This window comes from Pseudopodoces humilis, chromosome 2 (assembly GCF_049639895.1).
Source record: "Pseudopodoces humilis isolate 2021_Gansu_Grassland_sample_001 chromosome 2, ASM4963989v1, whole genome shotgun sequence".
NCBI lineage: Eukaryota > Metazoa > Chordata > Aves > Passeriformes > Paridae > Pseudopodoces > Pseudopodoces humilis.
In genome coordinates this window covers 85,085,110-85,107,233 of record NC_142201.1, presented here as the reverse complement: position 1 = coordinate 85,107,233, position 22,124 = coordinate 85,085,110, and the positions used below count along the sequence as shown (strand labels likewise).

Below are 22,124 nucleotides of genomic sequence, written 5' to 3'. Positions count from 1 at the left end.
GCCCCACCAGGTACACAGCTCTCTTATCCTAGCAAAACTGCAGCACTGCAGAGACTGATCCCTTAAGAAATAATTATTACCTGGCTGAAACAACCTTACTTGAAGCAGATTTTCAGGTGTAGAAAGACCAGCCGCAAAGATGTATATGTGGGAGATCTATTCATAATTATAATTAAAAACAAAGTACTTGGTGGTAAATTTCAACCAGTGTGGTTACAATAAAGCAAATAGCACAGGGACTAGTGGTAGTTGAAGGGTGGTTCACCCAGCAGGGCACTACCAAGACTTCAAGGAAAGATTTAGGAAAACAGTTTTGTGTGGGCATGTAAAGAAACCTCATTATACAGCTCTTCTTTGGAGACGAGTAAGTCAGAGACATTTTTCTGTTGTGTTAAAAGTGCCATCACACCCTTGAGTCCACATCAACCATGTTCAGATCCTGGAATATCTGCTGCAAAATCCCTTAGGACTCAAGATTTCCCTGATTTTCTTAGATGCAATAACAATAATTTAAGAGGCAGAATAAACAGTTTGCTGCACTATACACATGGATGAAATGCACATATAAAGGGTTTGTGTTTGGAAAGAACTCAGATCCCAGTGTGACTGTGGATAAAATCTGTGCATAAATCCCTGCAGACTGACACATCCAAATAACTAACCAGTTTGCAGAAAGCACAAATAAATCACAGACATCAGATGCAAGTTGACAGAAAAGACACTCCCCTCATCATCTTTCCAAATGCCACAGCCTATTGGCAGATGGAGTGCGAGAGGATGGAAAGGAAACAACAGAGGGGTTCAGTTTGGACCAATACTAATTATGCAGTGCTAAGAATGTCATGCCCTGAATGCCCAAGACAGATGTGCCTATCCATCCAGGACAGTCATAGGGAACCACACACACTTGGATGTGTGGGGTCACACACACTTGTGGTGAGGTCAAGCCATCCCCAGCAGCTCAGCAGTACCAGATCCTGGCACCAGAGAGTCACCCTTAGTAAAAAATTGATGCTAATCTCATGTAGCAAGATGGTGATTCTGCTCTAGAATTCCCAGAGCACAGCTGGGGGGATGTGGCACAGATGACAACTGATCCAGCTGGTTTCATCAGCTGGCCTAAAGTACACCTGGCATAAACCCAGAAATTACCAAGTTACAACAGCTTCTGAATATATTTGAACCTTCAGAGTTCTTACCAGAAGGTTGCCACATGCTATGGGACTGCAATATTTGTTACCTTCTACAAGGATCCCCAAGATATGAGTCCTTGTATCACCAAAGCACAGTGTCCATTCTTGTTCAGCCCTTCTCCTTCAGCAACAGGAATTCAGGACACTTGACCAAAGCCATTAGTTTTGTTCTCAAAGGGCCATGAGGTTTGTTCTCACATTCCCAGGTGTGGGTACAAGGCTCACACACCAATATTTGTCTTTGAGCACACAAGATTTGACAGGAAAACAGATTATGGAGGTCCTGAAACACTGTCATATCATCTGTATGGCTACAGCAGCATGCCAGGTGTTAAACTAGGTGTTAGTTTACCCATCATGAAATTGTCAGTGATGGAGATTCCACCATCTCTCAGGACAGGCTGAACAAGCCCTAACTCACTTTATAATTAAAACTTGTTTTTTTGTTTTTTTGTTTTTCCCAGTGTCTTGTCCCCTGTATTACAGTTAAGGACATTACTTCGTGTCTTGTTTATTGGATATAGTGAACAGCTTAAACTCTTCCTCTGTTAGGTACTACAAGTACTCACGTATAGAGGTCTCCTCTAAAACATTCTCTGGCCTCAGCCATCCCAGCTTTCTAGTCTTTCCTTGTAGTTCATGTTTCCTTCTCCTCAGAGTATCCTTGTTTGGAGTGCACAGTCACCTGCTATTTGGGATTTCTGTGGCATTTCCCATGGGTTTTGGCACACAATAGCCACAGTCTGTCCAGGTTCCACCTGTTCACCCATAGCACAGGCTACTTGATACCTGCAGCATCCAGTTTCTCTCATGTATCAAACATCATCTGGCCTTGAGCTTCTGAATGCTTAAATAATTCACCCTGAACTCACCCCCATCAGAAAGGGAAAGGTGTTTTCAGCTTCATCACACAATGACAGAATTGTTTGGATTGGAAGGAATCTTAAAGATCATTCCACTATCCCAGGTTGCTCAGAGTCCCATCCAATCTGGCCCTGAACACTTCCAGGGATGTGGCATCCAAAACTTCCCTGGGAAATATCAGAGCTTCATCTATGCATCAGAGTACCTATGACACCACTATAATTAAAAATTTCATGACCTCCTGCCTTAGTCTTTCCAATCAAGTCACCTCTCCAAGCCCATGAGTTATTGGGAAAGGGACACTTCATTGCAGAGGAGGAATGAGGGAGAGACAAACACAACCTGCTGTCCACAACCCCCTCCACCAGCCTCTGTGTCTCCCAAGAACATCAGGCTGGCCAAAAAAGAGCAAAATGCCTTTCGCTCTGGCATCCCCTGAATCCCCATTGACCCAGCTGTCCAAGCAGTATCACTATGGCAATAACACCTTTCAGTATCAAGAGACTCAAAATTCATAATTTGTCCCCTGCTTTGGGCTCTAGCGTCTGCTGGCATCCATCTGTCCCTCTTTTCCTATCCTCTCCCTTTTTTCTTTCCAGAGACCTTTTCCCTCCTCTCCCAGCCCCCAACAGACAAAGCTGTCTGATTCAGCTGCTCCTTTGAAGCCAGCAGAAGGCCAAAGAATCCTAAATGGCAATAAACTCGGACTGAAATTTTATTTTGTCAAGTACAGAGGACAAATGTTCTCTAGTCTATCTCCACTCAAGTAGATGGGAGACCCTATTTTACTTTCCAATACCTAAAGAGGTTACTATTGAGCTGGAGTGGAGCTTTTGACAAGGGCATGGAGTAACACATCAAGAGGAAATGGCTTCAGACTGAGAGGTAGGTTGAGATTAGATCATAGGAAGAAATAGTGGTGAGCTCTTGTGCAAAAGCAGAAACCATCCTGACAATTCCCAGACCACGATTTGATCCAAGGTTTCTGCTCCCTCTGGGCATACAGGGCTCACCCAGCAAATGGGAGCCTTTGAGCAGCTCTGCCCCACAGCTTCAGGGACTGCTGGGTCTCTGCTGAGCAATGAAGCACAAGGCATGCTCAAGGCACTAGACAAAAGGTGATGCTTGCGTGGAGATGCAAAGGAAATAATTGACAGGGAGAGGGAAGCCCAAGGACAACTAACCAAATCTGAGGCTGCTTTACTCTTAAGGCAGCAACTCCTAAGAAGAGCCCACCTCCCTCTACAGCTCCCCAGGATTCATGTATTGCTATGCATTTACACCGTGCTGCTGCTGGTGTCAGCAAACAGTCCAGTGGCAACTCCAAGTCCAGGAAAAATCCTGGACTTAGATGTGCCAGGTCCCACGTGAGAATGAAGAAAACAAAGGCAGACACAAGGACAATCAGAAGGGTGCTTCTCAGCTAAAATGTACTCATATCTCCAGGCACTCCACTGTTCTCTTTATATGCGTCCTTCCAAACAGGCATCACTCTTCCCCTTTTACCTCTGCATATTTCCATTTCTGCCCTCAGGTTCATCTCCATGTTCTCAAGTAATTGTGTTCCATTTAACACAAGCTCCCTCCTTACCACTCAGCCACCCTTCAGGTTCTCCATGACCCTCCATCCCTTGGCTTCATCCTTCGTAGTTTCATCTGTGGTAACCAATTACCAGTCTGCTGCCACAGCTGGGACAAGGCAATTTGAAGCCATAAAAACATTATAACTCCCAAGGTCTGGCAGAATCTGCAGCGCCTCATACCTCATCAAACACTGATATAATTGAATTCACAAGCATCTGATCCTAAGAAAGATAATATTCCAGTAACTGTGCCCAACAACCACCTAAGGGGCAAACAACACCGAAACAAATGGCAGATGCAGAAGCCAAAAAAACAGTTCAGTCCTTGGCAGGACTTAGCAAAAGGCTTCACAGTCCTTGCATCTAGATTTGAAGCACAGTTCTCTTAAAATGCAGAGATCGTCTGCAATTCCTGCCCATCTTTACCAAGCAAAGTTAAATGGATAGAGAAGGGAAACAGCAAACTTGCATCCATTCACTGGGAAAGCCACGGGAGCAAAGAGCAAGCAGGTAAACACGCATCAGTAGGATGGCAAAGTTTAGGACTTGTTAACAAGCGAGGCATGAAAGCAGTAACATATGTTTTTCTGCTCCATACACCCCCAGGGACTTCAGGTTTTTCCTTGGCAAACAGAGACTTTGCTCGCAGATAAGAGTCCCCATAATCGCAGGCAGTCAGGCAGGGCTGCTGCTTTCCCACTGCTTGGCAGAGAGTGAGGAAAAGCATGGGAAATAGCCTGGGGGGATGAGAGAGAAAAGAGAAGGAGGGAAAAATCAGGAAACATATTCAGCCACACAGCCTGAACGCTGAAAGCACTGAAAAGAAGAAGCTGCTTGAGAGGCCAGCGCACAAGCAAGGATTAAAAACGTGTGTGTGTTTGGGTGCTGGGGCTGGAGCATTCACCTTCCAAGGGGCAAAGGTACGGCAGCCAAATCTGCCATTGCCCTGTAGCTTTTTCCTTTGGGGTCTCTTGAGCATTTCTTTCCTTTCCCCTGCATCGAGGTTATCTCCCACACCGTACCTAACAGCGCAAGGGTGTGCAAGGCAGGGTCGGCGAGGCACAGCCTGGGGGTGAGGGTCAGGCCAGGCTGTCCAAGGGGAAACACGCGAGCGACAAGCAGCGAGCAGCCCGGAGCCCCCGCAGCAGCTGGAGCTGACGGCGGCGGAGCGGGAGGAGAGGAGCGGGAGGAGAGGAGCGGGAGGAGAGGAGCGGGAGGAGAGGAGCGGGAGGAGAGGAGCGGGAGGAGAGGAGCGGGAGAGGAGCGGGAGGAGAGGAGCGGGAGGAGAGGAGCGGGAGGAGAGGAGCGGGAGGAGAGGAGCGGGAGGAGAGGAGCGGGAGAGGAGCGGGAGGAGAGGAACGGGAGGAGAGGAGAGGGAGGAGAGGAGCGGGAGAGGAGCGGGCGGGGCCGGGAGCACCGCGGCGGTTTCAAACCGGCCCGGGCAGCGCGAGCGGCGAACGGGGAGCGGCGCGGGGATTGCGCGGGGATTGCGCGGGGATTGCGCGGGGGTTCTCTCGCAGGCAGCGATTGTCCCAGCGGTTGTTCCAGTGGCTGTCCCAGTTGCTGTCCCAGCCGCTGTCCCAGTGGTTGGCGCAGGGAGGGCGCTGAGGCGCTCCAGCACAGGCAGCAGAGTCAGCTGCCACAGAAGCTTCGAGATGAGACGACCAAGAGGGGAGCTCACCTCTAAGTGTCTGCCGGGAGGGTGACAAGAGGATGGAGCCAGACACAAGGACAAGAAATTGGTGCACAGGAAGCTCCACCCTAAACACGAGGAAGAACTTCTTTACTGTACAGGTGACCAAGCACCGGAACAGGCTGCCCAGAAAGGTTGTGGTGTCTCCCATTGGAGATACTCAAGAACCACCCAATCCTGTGTGATGTGCTCTAGGGTGACCCTGCTTGAGCCATGAGGTTGGACCAAATGGCCCACTGGGGTCCCTTCCAGCCTGACCCATTTTGATTCCATGATTTTTTGATTCCGATTCTGAGGTTGCAGGCTCTTTCCGGATCTTACAAATACATTTTCCAGTTCACTGCAAGAAGAGAATTGGGGGAAAAAAATAACGTGGGCAACAGGAGTCATGTGAGGGTGTGGTGGTTTGGAGATGGTCATTTCCCAGCCCCTGAGCATGGCCAGCTTCTCCTAAGAATCTTGATGGTGTAGAAAGGCAGCAGGAAGGAACCCACTCTGCCCATCCCACTGTTTCCAAGGGGTTTGGAGAGAAAGTGAAACCCATGCCAGGACTAAGAGATTCCTTGAACCTGAGCTGAGTCTCTCTAGCATCTGCAGCTCTTTAGCCTGGAGATTCCTGCCACCACTCTTTAGGGCATCACTTCCTGGCCTTTCCCCTGGGATTTTTCCACAGCATCACACCAACAGAAGCAAAGGAATAAAACCTCCTGGCAAGCTGCTGGTTGATCACCATCACCATGAGATGCACACTAGCCAGAAAAAGCCAACAAAGAGCATCCCTTAAACCTGCATTTCTACCCTACAGTCTGCCCAAGGCTCTTGACCACAGTCTAGGATCCCTTTTATTTGACTATCATCTGCCTTCAGTTTCTTTTCAGGAAACGAATGAGGCGTAACCCAGGAAATGAAAAAAAGATCAAATAAAATAAGGATAGTTGCAACCTCCCTGTGATGAAGAATACAATCTATATCCTCTCCCTGGCAGATGCTAATTATAATTTATCACTACAACCTTCAGCAGTTTCTTGATAAGCTCTGGTCTGGGGTCTCAGGGAGTGGTACCTGGACAAACACGTGCCAGGCATGTCTTGTGCATTGCTTATCTGTTGGCTTCTGAGGTGGAAGAACACAGCCATTAGCAAAAAGAAACAACAGGACTTAACATAGGAAACAACCAACAGATGTGGATGTAGAAGGGGTTAACAAGGAATTACAGCTCCTGTGACAGCAGGGACAACACTTCTCCATTCCATTTTCTGTAGTACACCTCTAACAGGCAGTGGCTGTGGCTTCCAAAGGCATGGAGGGATTTCTACCAAGGTTCATGCCCTACCTTTTGGAACATCCCACCATATTTTGAACAGACAAATAGAAACAAGCTCACTTCAAACAAATACTGCCAAAATCCTGTATCTATTACACAGGGACTTACCCCATCACAGAGGACATCCAGCAGGAGCTGTGCTGGGAGTGGGTGGTGTGCCCTGCTCAGCCATAGTTGCCTCAGTGAATACACTCTTTAAGGCAAGATCTTCTCAGACAACCAATCAATTTTGTAGGGTCAATTTGAGAAGCCCTTGAGCAGCCCCCATGGCTAAGAATGAGTGGTATGGGTTTGGAAACACTGCTGCAGCCCCAAATTTCTAAACATACCCCTACATGGTAAAGCAAGCCTCACTCCAAGGTGAGATCTATTCACCTTGAAACAAAACCTGGCATCAGCCATGAGAATTTAGCATACAAAAGGCATCTTAATCCCTGGTTTTATCCCACAGTGATCACCACAGGAAATAAAGCTGTAAAGTTGAAACCCATTTTGGCACAAGTCACATTTTTCCTCTCCCAAAATCCTTCCCCAGGACTGTTTAGTCTCTATTTCTTCAAGGTACCTCTCTCAAGCGTCTCACATGATCAGAGGACTGCAGCACCTCTCCTGTGAAGACAAGCTGAGAGAGTTACTGACTTTAAACTGAAAGAGGGTAGCTTTAGATTAGATATAAAAAAGAAATTCCTCACTGTTAGGGTGGTGAGGTACATGTTTCTCAGAGAACCTGTGGCTGCTCCATCCCTGGAAGTGTCCACGGCCAAGTTGGATGGAGCCCTGAGCAACCTGGGTAGAGGAAGGTGTCCCTGCCCATGGCAGGGGGTTTGGAAGGGGATGACCTTAAGTTTTCTTTCAACCAAAAGCATTTTATGATTCTATGTTTGGAGCATGTTTGTCCTCAGTGTCCAGTCCCCATGGATGGCTCATTATGCACAACCACTTGCAGAAACCTTGTTTAATCATACTTACCATCATTAGAAATCACAGCTGCTTTTCTTCATTTTCAAAGCACTTTTCAGGCTACATTAACAAATGTATGCCCAGGAAATTATTGGCCAAGTCTCAGAGCATTTACAATGGGTTTTATAAAAATGCTTTCAGCTTCACGTGGAAACAAGCAAAGGGAAATCATGATGTTTGTAAAAGGGTCTCAAAGTGCTACAATAGATTTTCCCTCTCTCCTCCAAGGAGCAAAATGAGTGTTTTGAATAAAGCTGAATAGCTGCTTAAAAAAAATAAAAAAAGAAAAAAGAAAAAGAAAAAGAGGTGAAGAAAGATTTTTTACAAATGCCATGTCTTTGGCTGGACTCAGGCATAATCTGATCCAAGTGTTCTTGGGTACATGGGCACTTTTCCAGCATTGCAGAAATGAGCATGACTGACAGGTATCTTTGGCTCTGTTGGTGCCAGACCCTTCAGCAGAGCCTTTCCTCTGTTTCTGACCCTGATCAGCCTTCATATACCCCATATATAACCCATTCTCTTGGGTTATGCAGCACCTCTTATCTCTTGGTTCCCACCCCAAAAAGACAGAGCCCTTTGGGGAAGCTGACACCCCTGCCCCTCGGCAATACAGGTAAGCAGAGGCAGAAACTAGCCCCAAAAGGGATCAGGAACAGCTGCCTTCCATCTGTGATCACACAGGGACCTTCCATCCTCCAGCCAGATGCTGGTCCCAGGTGGCAGCAGCAAGGTGGTGACACCACATCTGGGTGTCACTTTGTTCACCCAAAAAGGGAATCAGGAGCATATCTGAGGTTATACATCCCCAGGTCAAGCCTGAAAATGAAGACTCAACCAGTTTGGGGTGAGATGCTGCTCCCCACACTTCAGTGTGGTCAACAGGAGAAGGGAAGAGTTTTGTTCCCTGTGCTTGTGGTCATGCAGTGTCACTGGCAGCAATGTGTGCAGTCGTTCTCAGCTAAGCCCCGTGCAGCATGGGGGCACAGCCCCGGGCTCTGCCCCTGGGTGGCCCACAGCTTTCTAAGAAGTCACTCTCCCACCATTGAAAAGCCACTGTGGGGAGGCAAAAAGTGCTTCCACGCCTCAAAGCCTGCCTGGGCGGGAGGAGGAGGAATAAATCCCTTGGGAAAAAAAAAATAAAAAAAGAGCTCAGAAAGGAGGGAAATATTTCTTTGAAGATATAAATCCTACTTTGTGCATTTCAGCATGCCCTGGCTTGGGTCCCTCTCTGCTCCTGGGAATGCCTAAGTGGCTCTTTGTGCCCTGCTGTTAAGGGGAGACGAGGAGATTGGGATGTAGTGTGGGGGACCCTCTCTGGCACCACAGCCCCACCAAGGGCTGCGCATTGCCCCAAGCATCATCTCCAGGGGAAGACTTTGTCCCTGAGCACAAGAGAGGAGAAGAAAAGAGGTTTCCAGACCACATATCTCTCTGCTCAGCAGCTCTGCAGAGTGCTATTCAGCCTGGACAAAGACAGGGGCCCTGGAGAGTCCCTGTGCTGAAGACCCCAGCACTGGCCCTCTCCCGGGCTGTAGTGTTAAAGTTCAGGCCTTGGAGCAAAACACCCTGCAAGGAGGGGAGGAAAAGGATGTTTTCCATGTTACCAGACAGACCTTTATCAATTTAGTTATTGACAGTATCGAAATGCATGAGGGCTAGCCAGCTTTTGTACCATAAGAATGTGCTGCTGCTGTTCTCAGAGAAAAATCCTTTTCAGCTAATTAAACACTACCACAGTTCTGCATAAGCCAACTCAGAAAATTCTGAACGCATTTCAGAGCAACAGGATATTCTGACACACAAATCCCCATACCTAACCTCCACCTACAGAGGCAGCAGAGCCATCACCCAGAGCCTCAGTTTCCCAGTTCAGGGTTGTGCCAACAGTGCCACAAGATCAGCAGGTGAGGATTGTATGGCTCATTTGATTTTCATCCATCTGCTGGTGTGAGACATGGAGTTTACTTAGCAAAACAAGAAGATTAGCACAGATAACCCATGGGCAGAGCCTTGATGCACGTCCTCAGGGCCAAGGACACATTGAACAGTCAGATCTACTGGATCAGCACTCAGCAGCACTCACATCCCAGCATCCTGGAGGAAATGAGTGATTTCTTTAACTGAGAGCTTGGGGTGGGTGTTTTCATTTTTCCCTTGGTCTTCCTGAAGGGCTGGTTAGAATCGTAGAATCATTAGGATTGGAAAGACCTCTAACATCAAGTCCAACCATTAACCCAACACTGTCAAGCCTACCAATTAAATCATGACCCCAAATGCCACATATACACATTTTTTCCAGGTGACTCCACCACTTTCCTGACCAATCTGTTCCAATACTTGAGCACCCCTTCAGTGAAAAAATGTTTCCTTATATCTAATCTAAACCTCACATGGCTGAGGCCATTTTCTCTCACCTTGTTACCTAGGAGAAGAGAGAGATGCCCACCTGGCTACAGCCTCCTTTCAGGTGGTTGTAGAGAGTGTTAAGGTGCCCCCTCAGTCTGATTTTCTTGAGGCTGAACATTCCCAGCTCCCTCAGCTGCTCCTCATCAGACTTGTGCTCCATCTCCTCCATGTTTGAATGGTCACCCTGAGCACCCAGAACAGCCAGCAAAGAAAAATGGGCACAACTCAGCTTCTGCAAGGGCAGATGTCTAAATAGGCCAGATGAATGGCCTCACACACATCCAGAGTGCCAGGGCACGAGCCCAGCCCAAAACGAAAGCACATTCATCACTTAAACCCAGCAAACCGTGCCAGTTCACCTTCAAGGAACTTCTGCGTGCTGGCACGGCGAGGACAAGGCCACAACTGCCAGGGGATTGTCATCCTGTAGCCATTCAAAGGGGGACAGCCAGAGAAATTCTGCATGTGGGGTGACATGAAGCAGTCACAGGGACCACAGGTGGGCCCGTGGGTAGGACCACATGTAAGGCACCAACAGGCTGATTGAGGGCAGGGGTGCTTAACCCTACAGAGCCTCATTCTCACAGAAGGGTCAAAAACTCACGCCCATCTCCCCAGACAGCATTTACCATGAATTGCAAAGGAATATAGAACAGGCCCAGCCCAGTAGCAGGCTGCCAACCGGCAGCAGGGAGGGAGGGAAGGAAGAGGTCACAGCAGCAAAGCACTAAGATGAAGGCTGGAAAATCTGGGGGATGGAGAAGATAAAAGAGTTGGCGTCATTCACCTGCATTTCTTGCAAGGATTGGGTTGTGCTCAACGAAAAACTTCTTAAAAGCTTTGCAGGGAAAGAGAGCACTTAGGACAGAGGCACCATGACCCCACAGAACCTTTCTGACAGCTTTGAGGCATGAATCAATTAAAACAATCACAGAGCAAAGGTTAATCAGTAGCAAGTACATCTTAAGAAATAAGTAGTCTTTTAAAAAGCAACTGCTTTTGCCAATTCCCCCCTCCCCTTTTTCTAAAGTGTCTTTCATTTCTCCAGCTCTGGAGACCTTCCAAAGTAAGGTCAGTGATTAAGAGCCGCTGCCGAAAGGACCAGACTGAGTCGGTGGCGGCAGCCGGGGCTGCCGGAGCAGAGAGGACCAGACCCATAATTGTCACTGAGGCTCAGTGCTGCAAAAGTGTCTCAGGGATTGAAAACCTTCCAGGGCCTTCCAGCCTAATTGGAGCAGATGGAAGCTGGAGAAGCAAGGAATTGCTCACAGTTGCATTGGAGAACAGAGGAAGAGAAGCAGGAGAGCAAGGCAGGGACTGACTCTAAAGGATTTCTGCACAAACAGTGAGACTCCAACAGGCCTACAGTGATGCTTCGAGCTGGCTCCTGGCCTGTGCCCTGATTGCAGATATGTGCTTCTTTCCTCTTGCACCCAACACTGGAGCTGACAAACAGTCCCCCCAGGCAGCAGCCACAGCCTCATTCACACACGTACTCATTCCCCCAGCCCTGCTCTCTTTCCCTACCTGCTGCTATTCTCGTGCTCCCTGCTGCTATTATAGCACACCACCATCACAGCCAATCTCTTATCCTGTCACCTTTCCTTGCAAGTGTTGATGAAAGAAAAGAGCTGGCACACTGTGGTGGCCCCAAGAGCTTCCCTTGGCACTAGACCTTCCAAGGATGAGTCCCAGGACAGGGCTTCTCATCTCTGTCCTGCTACAGCATCTTGTGCACTCACACATAGGCTACAACTGCTCAGCCACCAGAGAGGATCCAGGCCACGAGCATGGAGAGCCATCCTGACCCTGACAACAGGTTTTCATCGTGCTTAACACAACATCTTCCCTGGAGACACCACTAAGACTGGCAAGGCAAACAATAACAGGAAAAAAGGATCAATATGAGACCAGGACACAGGCATGTTCATAAAATCAATGTATCACAGAATGGCTGGCATTGAAAGCGACCTTCAGGATCAGCTGGTTCCAACCCTCTGCCATGGGCAGGGACATCTTACTGTTCAAGCTTCTGAAGTATCACTGTTTCTACTTCCCTCCTCTTTTCCCAGAGAGAGCAAGAAGTACACCAAATGCCAGTGTCCTGCTGGTGGGGAGAATAACAGGGAACATGACTAAAGATACCCTCTGTTTACTGGGATTTTATAAAATTCCAAGCCCTCAGCAACCAAAAAGCAGCCAGCTTTGAATGCTGCTGGGAGAGCAGCACATGCCCAGCACATGCAGAAGAGGATGATGACAAGGTGCTGAAGAGAGGAGCACCTGCAGGCTGGTTGCTCAGCTCCCTCACACCATGTGTCTATAGCTGGAGCAGAGGGTGCAATGTGGAGCCAAGCCTGAGCACCCTCAGGACTCATCCTGCCATGAAGGTGCAGCCCAGGGTGCATCCCCAGGGTGCACCACAGGTTGTGTCTCTACCCACACCAGCTCTTTTCCTTCCTTTCAGTAAGATCCGTAACATAAAGGATCTTCTCCCAACTTTTTATGCTATCTGCTCACCTAAAATGTAGCCCTTTGTTTGCTGCACAGCACAGAGGTCTCTGGGGCAGTTCTACAGGCCAACAAATAGCAGGTCACTCCAGGAGGAGGTACAGACCTCTTCCTGCAAGATATCCGGAGACAAGGAGTCAGGTTTGGACCAAAGCCAGGCTGTTGCTGCACATGTGCATTCTGTTGCAGTCTACAAGGAATGACCACTGCAGAGCTCCCTGCAGCCTGTCCCCCATGCAAAGCCACCGAGCTGGGGCTTTGCCAATGGGTTCAGCTCCACGCTGGAGCACGTGTGTCTCAGCTGGTAAGTGGTATCTTCTGAAGGTGTCTACACACAACCAGAAAGGGTTGCCTGAAGGAGAGCCTCTGGGTTTGCAAAAAAAAGGTCACACTGTCAAAGGGCCACAAACTTCTAGAGAAAAAGAACAAACAAATAAACAAACTTTCTCTTTTATTTTAGCTGATACTTTATCACACTAAGCAGAACTGCATGGTAACAACTTGCACAGAGGTACATTGTGAGCTGCAGGCATTCTCACAACAAAGCTGACACAACTAAATGCGAAGAACTGTGTTCCCATCACCAGAAATGGTACATAGAGATACCGTTTGCACACCTCCTTGGTCCAATGTCATGGCATAAGGAAGTCCCAGGACTGGTCATGAGAACAAGTTTTGTGTTTGTATCCTCTGCAAGGATTTCAAATTGTCCTGAAAATCTTGCGCATCTTTTAGATACTTCAATAAAAAAGTTATAAAGGAAGCAACAGCTTTGTCTCCTTTTACATTCAGAACAATTTTTAATTAAAATCCAGCTGGTCTCATGGTACATTATGCCTTTTCTTGTTGTTAAATACAGCTTAAAATCCTTAAGCACCTGTAGGAAATTATTTCTGTTCTCTCTTGTCCTTCCACCTGGTATCGTCTCTCAGAACTTGTCAGAGGAGATGCTACACTGTGAGGTTGGGATTCCCAGAGGAAGTGTAGAAGTGAAGAGAAGGTGATGTACACCGTGGGCTGGACCTCCAGCTAATCAAAGTTTGCACTTTGCAACTTAAAGTTGTCCCAGTGCCGATCCCCAGGTTCACATCTGCTGAGTGCCTGATACTGAATTAAAATGCACTCTTTCCTAGAAGCAAAAATTCCCATTTCATTGTTAATTGTGGTTATGCCTACAAAGAATGTGGAAGCATTCGAACAACAACAGCAGGGTCAACTAAAGCCAGGGTCAAATCCTGCTTCAGCTGCAAACCAAGCTGCTCTCCAAACAGTTGCCCATCACAGCTCCCAGGATGACTGCAGCATCAGGGCAGATGGTGGATTGTAGCGTTGCTTCCAGCCTTTCTAACCAAGTTGTGATTATTTACAGCTGTTCCCAGATGTTACCCTTTCACGGGTTATTTGTTCCTGAGTCAACCACCCCGTTCACACACTAGGCAAGCTCAGGGGAAGAAAGAGAGAGGCTCCTTTCTCCCTTTTACTATGGAAACAGCCCTTTATCCCAAGGATTGCAAATGCTCAGCCGCCGTTTCCCTCCCACCACTGCCCCAGCTACAGCGACCCCAGGAGCCGCCCGCCGCTCCCGTCTCATCCCGGCTCCCGTTTATCCGCCCAACAGGTCACATCCAACTCACCCGGCACGGACCCCGGCTGAAGCAGGACTGCTGAGCACCTTCTCCTCGCCAGAAAACTACCAGAAAGCCCCCTGCTCACAAATCACCCCCTTCCCTCCCCTTTCCATATCGTTTCTCCCTGTTCTCCGGCTCTCTGGGCTTCGTTTCTCTCGTCAGCCCAGGCGGGAGCCGGGTCAACCGCCCGCTGTCGCATCCCAACCAACACACTCAAAAATCCACAGATAACAATGGAAAAGTGAAAAAAACCCTCTCCACTCCGGTGCTAACTTTCAAGGCAAGCAGGGAAGAGCAGGCAGGGGTGAAGTCCAGCAGGCAGGAGCATCTTGGAGAGTGAGGAAGGAGGAGGTAACTCACCGCGCCGTGACGCACATGGAAGGATTTATTTTTGCTCTCCTCTGTACTTGGGTGGCTGTGTCCTCTGCTTGTGACACTCCGGGAATTAGAGAGGAGAATGGTGGCACCGCTGTGTGACACCCGGTATTAGAGAGGCTGCTGGAGCCGTCCCTCCCACGGGAGGAGGGGCCATGAGCGGCTGAATAAATTCAGTCCCCAAGGCTAGAAAAATTAAAATCTCATCATGGGACGCAGACAGCTGCTCATGGCATGGCTCTGGGAGACACCCGGGACTTGAGGACGAACCTAGGATTGATTCATTTATCCCTTGCCCACCCAGAACAGGGAAGGTTGGTGTTCGCATCCCGCCTTGGCAGAATTAAGCTTCCAAAGGATGGGGTTTGAGGAAATGTCCCAAAGGAGATTTGGAAAACATGTGTCATCGTTGACCCTCGGAATCAAAACTCCTGAACCTCCTCCATGAAAATATTTTCCACGGCTGTAAGCCCCAGGCAGGAATCCACTGCACCAGATTTCTGAGCAACCCTGGATGCAAAACTGCTTATTTTACTTGGGTTTTTGCATGGTTTTGGACTCTAATATCTAAATCCTATTAGAGTTATAACTTCCTTCGAAGGGGGAGAGGGCACAGGTCTGTACAACAAAAGCAGGTTGGATTTTGTAACCTCAAATGCACCCTGGGCTTTCAGGGAGACAAAATCCCATAATAAAGTTTCTCAGGATAGGAAGCTGCATAACCTCATGCAGCTCCTCCTTCTCTATAAAAGCTCCTCACTGCATTAGAAGCTAAATAAACATCCCATCCAGCCCTGGAGGGCTCTCTGAAACACCATTGGTGCAGTTTTTCCATCCCTGTAGTTTCTCACATTGGAATTTTAATTGTTAGAAGACAGATCTGGGGGTCCCTCAAAAGCAAAATCAGCAAACTGCCCTTGAAAACAAAGAGAGCAAGAACAGGCAGAAAGGATGGTCCAGCAGTTTTTGTGCAGTTCACATTACAAAGACAAACTTTTCCTCAGAAGATGTAGAGCTATAGATGTGACAGCCTGCTTCACTCTGAAACTTAACGATGAGCAGAAGGCATAGAAGAGTTCCACTTTAAAACAGTCTTGCTAATCCTTACTTAGCACTTGGTCCTAAAATAACATCACTCTTCCTGTGGAATTGGGAGAACTGGAGTTAAATAAATGCAGGAACCACAAGACATGAAGGTAGAAGCAGCTGGTTCTATTGCTGGTGTTTCTCCTGCTAACACCTAGCTGTCAGGAGTAAAAATGCATGGGACTGTGTGTGAGCTTCTAGAAAAATTAGTTGCTTTATGGCCTAATTCCTGGAAATCTGATAAATAGGGCAGGAAAGGGTGAGATTAAGAAGACTGGTAGCACTAATGAGATTTAGGAAGAAGCAGCTTTTCCAGGTACCCTGCAGTTTTAATCTCCTGAGTTCATCCACTCAGGATTTTCTCCTTATGTATTTGGGCTGTGTTGAGCCCAGCTTCGTCACGGGGCCACACTGAGGTCCTGAAGGTCCATGGCCAGGGGAAGCATGGCATGGTGGTGGCCTGGAAGGCTTAAGGAGCAGTGGAGAGCACAGAGAGCCAGGACACTTTGCTCTGCCGTTGAAGACGGTGGTAGGGTCAGCAACTCCCCAAAATAAGTTCTGAAGGACCTTCACCATCATCCATCCCTGTTCAGGCTGCTGTTCTTCCATCTGCTGCATCCTCACGGTGTGGATGAACCCAGGGGTTACATGAAGATAAAGGGACAGGACTGAGCAACATCATCAGCCCAAAAAAAGCTCCTTCAGTGGAGGTAAGAGCCTGAAAAATGAAAAAGCTTATGAAAAGCACTACCATAGTCTTATCTCCTAACAAGCATTTTTTGTTAGGATATTTTTATTATATTTTTATCTCCAAATATATCTGTTCTTTGCCCTGAAATATCAGTATGGTTTTGCTTTCTTTTGGGTATGGAGATGCAAAGCATTCAGCATCAGTTTGCTCTGTTAACACCTGGCAAGACTGATCAGCTGGGCAGATGCTGCTCTGGCTTCAGTATCTTCAGCTCAGAGTTCACCAGCTTATCTCAAGCACAAAATCCTCACCCAGTGTTCCAGTCAATGTCCTAGACCTGCCAAAAACCGGGAATAAAGGCAAGTAAGGATCTGCTGGAGCCCTGCCACCAGCAAGTCCAGCCTTGGAGATTATGAGTCCGTGAAGGAAATGCCTGCAAGGGACTGGTGCTGTACAAACCCTCTCCAAGGGGAAAGCAGGGCAGGTCAACCTTGAACCCAGCGAGTTTTGCCTCTGTTTGTGTCAGGAAGATAAACCCAGAGCAAAAGTGCCACAAACAAGGAGTAGGGATGGTGTCCCTGCCCAGCTGCCAGCCACATCATGGAGCATTCTGCTGGGAAATACGTAGGTATTTCCTATGGAGGAGGATTCTCCTACCCTAAGTCCTCCCCACCCTGGGACATTTGTCCTCTCACAACACACTGCCTTGGCAGCATGAGAGGCCAATGTGTGTCCCCATCATGTCCCCATCCCACGCAGCACACTTGCCCAAGGAACAGCTGAACTTTCAGAGCAGGGACTCATGCAGGCAGCAATGTCCCCACAAGATTTATCATAGAAATGGCACAGTTCACAGCAGTTCCAGGAATGATAAGGGAGGTGGGGGGAGAGAGAAGTGACCTGAACTGATCCAGGGGAGCTCAGCATCTGCTTTTTTCAACAAGTGGTATCTCACTAAAAATCAGAAATGTCAGTCCCTGGAGCCACACAGGATGGGCTGAGGGGTAAGAAAGCAACCCTGGCCAGCTCCATGCCCCACCACAAGAGACCAGAAACTCCTCCAGCCCCTCAATGCACAGCATGTCTAAGTATAAAGATGTCCACAGCTTCACATCAAGCCTCAGAGGATGAGACTGCAAGGGAAGGGGCAGGCTGGGAGGTCCTCTTGCCATCTCCCAGCCTAAAGCCTTTGACACACAGCTCTGACACACAAAAAACAGGGAGAGCATCAGCTCTCCCTGAAGTGTTGGTATGGGGAGACTCAGGGTAAAGTAGAGGCATGGTGAAAATGGGGAGCAGCAGGTTTTGCAGGCCTCCATGGAAACCTGGGCCTGGCCCTGCTCCTGCATCTCAAGACACATCCTTCACTAACACTCCTCAGGTTGCTTGGGCTGATCAGAGCTGTTTTTAAACACACTTGCTCCCAAGAAATGCTGCTGTCCCTTCCCAAAGACAGGAGCAGCTGTGGATAATGGTGCAAAGTGCAACCAGTTTCTTCTGGCGTGTGCAACCCACCAGACACAAAATGTACACCAAGAGTCAAAATATAAACTCAAAAAATCACCTCATGCATGCCAAATTGCCAGGCAAGTCCTCCCAAGTCCTGGGGCTCTATGAGGGACTCTGAGCATCATTCCTGGGAAAGCCACATCCCTCGGGTGGGCAGGAGGGGACACCAGGCTGATACATCAATGGCTGAGTGTGGGGAGCCAGCCCCCCAGCAGACATACAGGCTGTGTTGAGTGGATGGAGGGACCTTTTACATCATCCTCAAGGCAGCTGGGGGGACAAACTCTGCCTCTGACAGCTGTTGCTGCAGCAGCTCCACTGCCTGCTCTCCCACAGCAGGACTGGCTGCTGCTGGAGCTGGTAGAGTCTCGTCTAAAGGGAGAAGGGACAGTCCTCACTCTTCTTTCATAGTTTGTGACTGTCCTTTAAGAAATGGCACTTTGTCCATTCCTAGCAGAAATCAGGGGATTGTAGCTTCAGGTACCCTGAGAGGCCAAGGGACTTCCAGAGGGGAAAATCATTCAAGGACCGAGTAAGAGGTGTGATAAAACACCCCTTGGCCAAGTTTTTCTGTGTCCAAGATATGTAATGTGGCAAATGGTGAGGGAGAATCATGACAGATTTCAGGAGTGAAGCACTTCAGAGTTTTTTTTCTTGAGCACACAGGCAGCTGTTCTGTGCTGCCTCCTGCTCCTTTTTGGTCTGAACCTGGAGGTCTGTGTTAGCCCCTGCCCTGATGGTTCCTCCCTCCAGAGTGATGGGGACACCCTGCTGCTCCTGAGTGGGGATGTTGCAGCAAGATCCTTCACTATCCCAGGGTAATAAACCACCTTTCAGGGAACTGAGCAGCCAAAGAGTTTAGTGGGGATTCAGAGTTGCTGTCCCATTTTGCACTAGCAAAGATGTTTCCCACCACTCAGGCTCTTAAAATTGTGCTGTACACCATGTCTCCCAGCCTGGGCCACGGTGCTCATGCTGCAGCTTTGTCACCAAAGAGCATCTCAGGTAACACTTGTCATCACCAGGGTAGGTCCAAGAGAGCTCGGGTGCTTCTTATCCTTCTCATGGTGGATGGCACGGGCAAGGAGACACAAGCTGGCCAGTGGGACCCACCATCAATGAGACCTCCCTTGCCCAGCACCAGTGGTGGCATTGCCTAAAGCTCCCACACCCACTCAGGACCACCCAACCCACTCTCCCTGTGCAACGGGAGACCTGAACTGGTTGGTGCCTGCTCTGGGGACACCACCATCTTTCTGTGCCCCAGCATGACCACTGACCTCTTGCTGGTCCTTCCTGGGTTGGGACCTACCTGGTGGATTCCTCATGGTGCAGAAGAGATGGGACAATTTACAGTGTCCCTGGGCTGGGCTGTTCCCAAAGCCTGGGGGGCTTCAGAGTGACAACAATACACGAAGGCCTTAAGGTAGAGGTGGGGGTTAGAGGCTGATGTGTTTAGAAAATGTGAGGAATAGAAAAAAGCAGCAGATTCTTCCCATCTAGGGACTCACTGTTCATGCAGCCACGAGGCTGGGGAATGAAAAGGAGTGGGACTGAGAGAGCAGTTTGACCCCCAGTTCAGTGCCCCCCTGTGCCAATCAAGACTCACTCACCTGTCCACCTTTGAGCATTTCAACTTTCCACTGTTGAGAAAAGAGAGGACTCTACCTGCCCACTGCCCTCCAGGGCGCGATCCGGGCTCACCTGAGCCCTGGACACCACTACAGCTGCACACATGGACAGCACAACCGTGACCTTGACTGCCAGAAGAGATCTTAGCCCCAGATTTATGCAGGCTAGTGGTTTTAGGGCACAAGGTGTGGGATGAGGGATGAGCTGGGGCTCACTTCACCCCTGACTGCATTCACAGGGGAGGAGCCTCTGCCCAGCAGCCTCTCTCAACCCTGCCAGCCACTGTGGGACAGTGCCCCTTCTCCTTTACCAGGCTTAACCAGTCTGCCAGAGCAGACCTGGCCAAGCATGAAGTCCCACCACACCTGGGAGAAGCACAAGGGTGTCAGTGAGCATTAGGGACCCATGCTGGGATGGGAGCAGAGGGCTCACATATAACCCATGGCCTGGGGGAACACATTTGCCTTACAAGGCTGCTCAACTTATAAATGTGAGAGGAGCCAAGCTGGAGGTGGGGTGATCACAAGGGAACAGACATAGCGGGACACCAGGTTCCATGTCAGGGTGATCTCCTTATCCACACCCGTGTGCCCCGGCTGCCTTCAGCATGCACCCTCCAAAAGAAACACAAAAAGTTCCTTTTTACCTTGCTCGTAGAAAAAGAACATGAAAGGAAAAGACTCTTCGGTGCAGCTACCGGGAGAGGGCATCACAGCCCCAGGAATGAGGAAGGATTAAGCAAGCCTGGCCAGCTCCCTGCTTACCGTGTTCAAGCTACAGATCCTCTTCAAAGATGAGCTTGAGAACCAAAACTTGGAAGCCACCTGGGTGCTGATAGAAAATGAGGGACCGAGTCAAAGCATCCTCTGCACAGGGAGCTGCAGTGCTCCTGCAGATGTGATAAAGAACCTCCTCTCTGTTGCACCTGCCAGTGTATTGCTTCTCTACCACTTATACCCTCATTTCATTCCTAAATAAACTAATATCGTGCAGTTACACAGAGGATAACTGCTCCCACTAGGACTTAGCTGCCAGTTTGCTGTGTCTGGCTCAGACCCGAAGTTGTGTTTTCCCCAAAGCTTTTTGCTGTCTTTCCTCCTCTGCTCGCCCTCCATAGATCAGCTGATCATCGTCACCTTGTGTCCATCTCCAGAATTATTTATCTGACCCCCCAACTATTAAGCTATGAACTAAGCCTTCAATAATTATTTCCTTTTAAATTTGATTATTAATTTACCTTCAAGGAAAGCTGCCTTGGGCTCTGAGGAGTCCTCAGACAAGTTATACTTCACTGAAATCAACATCAACCATTTTTTAAAGCCTTGCCATCATTCATTGTCCAACATCTCCCATCCCCATCCACTGCTGGGCAACACAACTAAGCTTATTTCAAGGGAAGAAGCTTCCAAGACAGAAATTTGTCCCCAGAAATCATAGATAATGGCATCTAGCTAGAATACACTATGCCTCCTTTATGGGGAAGGGGGTAGAGCCACCAGACACGAATCCAGTAGTATTTATAGGGGCATTTTGGGGGGATTTACATGATCAAAGTTTGCCTGGTACGCTGCTTTGTGAAGTTTTGGAGGAAGAGTTTCAGTTCAGCCTGGAGAACAGAAGACTCTGTGGAAGACTTTAGAGCACCTTCTGGTACCTAAAGGGGCTGTAAGAGAGCCAGAGAGGGACTTTGGTCAAGGGCATGGAATGACAGGACAATGGGAAATGGCTTCAAAATGAGAGAAGTTTTAGATTGAATATTAGGATGAAATTCTTCACTGTGAGGGTGGTGAGGCACTGGCAGAGGTTGTCCAGAGAAGCTGTGGATGTTCCATTCTGGAAGTGTTCTAGGCCAAGTTGGATGGGGTTCTGGGTAACCTGGTCTAGTGGAAGGTGTCCCTGCCCAAGGCAGGGGGTTGGAACCAGAGGATCTTTTAGGTCATTCCAACCCAAGCCATTCTACGATTCTGTGAAGGGGAGGTGGTGTTGGTGCAGTCAGATTTCTTTTCTCTAATGGAACAAGGACATCCAACACAGGATGCTACCACATCACGGCAAAGAGAATTACCTCAAATCCCTGCCAGTTCAGCTGCAGCGTTTCTCTTGCTCAAACGATGGGGCCCTCATCTTTGTAAAACATAACTCAATGGGTATCTCCTCTGGCTTTCCTGATGGAAAGAATCTTCAGCTCCAGCATCTCTTCTAGGCAGAGGGGATTTTATGGAGTAACATTGATTTCCTTATTCTGGTTGGTCAAGTCCCCCATTCAAGGTGTTCCGTTTTCTCTCAGTGACTTCGCTAAAACCCATCTCAGCACCTAGCTGACTCACAGGAGCTTGCCAGAGCTTCTCACTGCTCCTCACACCCACATTCCACAGGTGCTCAGAAAGTCCTCTCAGCACCGGGTTGGGCTTCTCAGACTTCAGAGTAAAACGCCCTTGTCAGATGATACCCAGGCAGTATGATGAACTCCTGCTCTTGTCATCAGCCTTATCATACCAATCCTGAAAGAAAAAGTGATTCTGGGATAGTGGGTGCACATACTCATCTTAAACCCACCCCTGATTTCCTCCTCCAGAGCCTCAGACACCAAACTTTATCTGCAGAGAAAACAACCATCCAAGCTTCCTTCTCTTCTTCAAGCTGTGGTCTAGATCCTGCTTCCAGCC

The 22,124-nt window shown here is 48.7% G+C and overlaps 1 protein-coding gene across 1 annotated transcript in view; it reads right to left on the bottom strand.

The window, feature by feature from the left end:
• Window positions 1-14,616, bottom strand: part of GDPD4 (glycerophosphodiester phosphodiesterase domain containing 4) — a 36,859-nt gene extending 22,243 nt beyond the window's left edge. Inside the window, exon 1 of the mRNA XM_005531001.2 lies at window positions 14,526-14,616. The gene's annotated coding sequence lies outside the window, so the exon portion shown is untranslated. The remainder of the gene's footprint in view (window positions 1-14,525) is intronic.
• Window positions 14,617-22,124: the final 7,508 nt, after the last annotated feature.